Below are 4,779 nucleotides of genomic sequence, written 5' to 3'. Positions count from 1 at the left end.
TACAAAATGAAACAAAATTATTAAATTGGAACATGCAAATTAATTTAGTGATTAAAGACGGACCAAATTATATATATACTTAGGTGAAAGGTCAGTCACGTCAAATAAGAGTAATTATGTGAAAAAATGATCACGATTGCATATGCAAAGTCTTTTTTAATGCTTCACTTTAATGAGAATATCTAAATCCTTATCTCATTGACATAATTTTGGCTGCACTAAATTCGAAGCTGATTGGAATGCATAATTTTAGAAAATCAAAACCCAAGATAATTCCAAGTTTTTAAAAATAGTAATAATACTTATAATAATAATAATTCCAAACACCAATTAGTCCCATCCCATTAGCTGTAAAGAATGATTAATGAAATTGACATTGACGGTCTCAACTCATCTATATTGATGATTAAAACATTTTTTTTAAGGAATAAGCAAAAAAATTAAAATTAAAATTAAAAAAAATAATCATATAAAATCATTAACAAAAATGTAGACTTTTTTATTGAAATGGTTTTCGAGAGAGTTGAATCTGTTTCAAATAAGATTATATATATATATATATATGTGTGTGTGTGTGTGTGGAGTTTGAAAATTCAAATTTTTAACATCTAACAAATAGCTAATGGTTTAATTGTTCAATTGAATTTAAGTTTGGGAAACTAATCAAAATTGTAAACAATGTTATTTTCAATAAGATCACAATGCAACGAAAGGTTATAGCAATTAGTATATTGTATGGATATTTTTGAATCGAAGGTATAATCAACCTAAAATAAGTATAGAGACAATAAGTTTGAGAAAATAACAAGGTTTAGGCTAAAGATAGCACCCTAGGCCAGGACGAGGGGAGAGGATCAGTTCGTGTCGAAACCCAAATTAATGTGTCTAGCCTTGGCATCATCAAAGGTCGAACCTAACAAAATAGCCATGGAGCATATATCACACATGCCCTATCCAAAGCATCACCTTATGATCAAAATGGTCTTAAGGGGAAGATGGTCGACCGCAATCCAAGTTCAAGGTCAATCCTAACGAAACTTGAAACTGGACACACCCCTCCGCCTGGTAAGTTATATGGTTATCCTAAAGTCGACTCTGAAATCATATTGGGACAATCTAGGTCTATCATCTCTCTAGGAATATGTCATTATAGTTTCATATAAGGTAATCTGAATCATACTCCCAAACTTCTTAGCTTCCACCATCTTTTACTCATTTAAGCATCAGAGTGTGTGTGGCAAATTTCATACTAATGTGTAGGTTTTTATCTTTTGCAAGTTGCGTTCTTCTCTCTTTCAAACAAATTTATTATAATTATCATATGAAGATCGGATATGTTTCTTTGCGTAGATTTTGGCATATTTTCTTGAGTAGATTTTGGCATCAAACGGTATCATAAATAATTAAAAGCATTAGAATAAGTTGAAAATGAATGTTCTCTGATTACATATATGGAATAAAAACTCTTCCCTAATTTGAATGGGTCTATTTATTTTTCAATTAGATTATTACAATTAGATTGGTGGCAAGTCAATTTTTTTTTTTAATCTCAATCAATTTTAAGTTCATCTATATCTATCAAATATGCAATTTCTACTTGTAATAATGCAATCTGCCTCTTTTGTCATTTGTTAAAATTTTACATTTACCCTTCTTTGCAAGTTACACATGTATATTCTTTTAATTTTTCTAAAAGTGATATAGAATGAAATTTTGAAGTTTAGAAAGAAAACTGGAACTAATGAATTAAACTAGAATGCAAAGGTAAAATTAAAAAATAATAATAATAATAATTAAATAATAATTAAAACATTTAGAATTTAAGATGAAGTGAGAGTCAAATTTTGATGTGGATTAAAGGATTAAGATATTGGCATACCATAAACTAACGAATTTAACATCAACATTGATGATCATTAAAAATTAATAATAAAAATATTGATGTCAATTTCAATACCAAAATTTCAATTTTACAAATATATTGACACCAAAACTAATAGATGAAGCTTGCAACAATTAAAAAAATACAGAGGCTAATTGATTAAATTAAAAGTTAATAATTATATCCGTAACAATCTTTTTAGAAGAATTATAATCGTAAAAAATTACATAAACTGATATATCAAATTAAAAATTTAAGAATGTAATTTTAAACACGTTCGAATTAAAATTTTGGTTACTCTAAAAGGAATTAATCTGACACTATCACTAGACATCAAAGTCCTTATAGTAGAATCGAATAAGGCTGAAGAATCATATAGTGAGGTTGGTGTTTGAGTTAAAGAAGTTTAGAGCCTTTCGATCTGGTTTAACTCTATTTCGTTTGATTTTATTGGTAGGGAGTGTAGTACTTTAGCTGATAATATTGCTAAAAGAGCTAGAATAGACCGACATTCTTGTGTCTAGTTTGATAATTTCTCGAGCTGAATTATTAGTTTGACTCAAAAGGATTGTAATTCTCTCTCCTCTTTGAGGCGCATTAATGATGTTATTTTTTTTTTAAAAAAAAAAAATCATAGTTCAAGGATAGTTTATGCAAATGTACTTGATATTAAAGATAAGAATTTTGTTAAAAATAATATTAAAAATTATTTTAGATAAAGTATCACTAAAAATATTTTCAAATATAGTTAAATGAAAAAAATGGTAAAATGGAAATTTTTTGTCGCAAAAACTTTCCCTATATTCTTCAATTATGCAATTTCATCTAGCTCCTTCTAAATTAATATTTTAATGTTCTTTTTTCTTGGCAAACGCATTTTTTTATAATGTAATTTATCATATTTGTCAATAATTAAACTTAAAACACGAGGACATTAATATAATATTGATTATATAGTCAAATTGTTGCTATTAAAAGAAAATTATATATTTGTTACCCGCCTACAATATTATGAACTTTTGCCTCCTCATTTGAATGAAAATTCAAACGTAATATGTAGATTGTAACTCAACAATAATTGATATATAATTATTTGGTTTAGATAATATTTTGATTCATATATTTTTTTTATTTTGATTCTATTTTAGTCCACATATTTTCAAAATATTTATTTTGATTCATATACTTTCAACTTTGGTTCATTTTGGTATCTGTATTTTTAAAATATTCATTTTGGTCATTGTACTTTTAATTTCGATTCATTTTGGTCATTGAACTTTAAAAAAGTAATCATTTTGATCCTTTAAAAATGAAGTAAAAATGAAGATGAAATGACTAAAATGGCCACTTTTTTAAAATACGAGAACCAAAATGAATATTTTAAAAGTATAGAAACCAAAATGAACCAAAGTTAAAAGTATAGAGACCAAAATGAATAGTTTTAAAATATAGGGACTAAAATGAATTAAAATTAAAAGTGTAGGATCAAAATAGTATTTAATCTAATTATTTTGTTTGAGTCGAGTTTGATATTTTCGTTAAAAAGAAAGGAAAAAGAAAAAAAAAAAAAACTATTGTGATATAATAAATGGGCTTTAATGATGAAAGTTTAGTAAGGCCCAAATTGTAAAAAGTTGCAATATTCCATCTGATATGGTTCAAGGAAATTTGGTTATCGATTGTTATTGGTTTGGCACCCTTTTGGTGAAAAAGTGTTTTCGAATGAAATAATTGGGATTAGGATTTTTTTAAAAAAATTAGAATAAGTGTTTAAAGTGGTTTGATTATTGAAATCTTTTTTTAAAAAAAGGCTTTTAATTACAGAATTATCTACGCTTTACAACTATTTTCGAATTTCAAGCTAAATTTTTGAAAATTTAGAAGAATAATAATTTTTTAAGAATTTAGTTCAGTTTTTTTTTTCCTTTTTAAAGAAAGATGAAGTTCATTTGAGAAATCAATACAAATTTTAGAAAAAAAAAATAAAGAGATTAAGGATCCGTTTGGAAATATTACCAGTCTTATTTATCAGGTTTTTTTTTTAGCGATAACCTATCACAAATTTTGTCTAAAAAAAGTGTTTCTCAAATTGGAGATGACTTCTATAAATTACATAAAGTTGTTTCGCTATATTAAGTTTCTAGTCTATATGATATGCTTTTGTTCTTACAAACGTGTATGTTTCCTATTCATTTGATCTTGTGTTCGAAGATAGAATAAGGAGGAGGAGGAGTTCTCCAGTTTTTGTTTCTTCTCTCTCTTTCTTTCTTTTTTTAATTTTCTTTTCTTTATCCGATTTTTGTTTCTTCCTTTTTTTTTTTCATAAGAATTATGAGGTTGAGATTCGTATCCAAGACTTGAGAGTATCCAATTCATAAATGGCTCAACATCAACAAATCAATCATCAAATTTGATTATTATAACGAAACATTAAATATAAATAATAAATGAAAATGAATTTGAAAGAAACTACTTTTTTTAGTCCACAAATTTGCACCATTTTTAAAAAAATTTCTTAAAAGTTTGAAATAAGAAACGAGAATAGTTATTAAACAAATTTATACTTAAAGAATGAGAAAAGTGAACGATATCAAATAGGCCAATAGTTTTTTTTTCTTTTTTATAAGACTTTAAGAGTATGATGTCTATCATAAATAAACTTGAAAAAATGGTATAGATGACCTAATATGAAGGACACAAATTGAAATATTTGTGTATTTGTGTACCATAATATTTGTATATTGATAATAACAATTATTAGTGATATTAATGATATAACTTAGATAAATATCAATCATATTCAAGTATTAATGATATCGAATTTAGGTAGATATCAGTGATAGAAGTCTATAAGTGATAAAAGTCTATTATTGATAATCATAATAAAAGTTTCATAA

Source organism: Benincasa hispida, chromosome 9 (assembly GCF_009727055.1).
Source record: "Benincasa hispida cultivar B227 chromosome 9, ASM972705v1, whole genome shotgun sequence".
In the NCBI taxonomy this organism is placed as follows: domain Eukaryota; kingdom Viridiplantae; phylum Streptophyta; class Magnoliopsida; order Cucurbitales; family Cucurbitaceae; genus Benincasa; species Benincasa hispida.
This window is presented reverse-complemented; position numbering follows the sequence as displayed.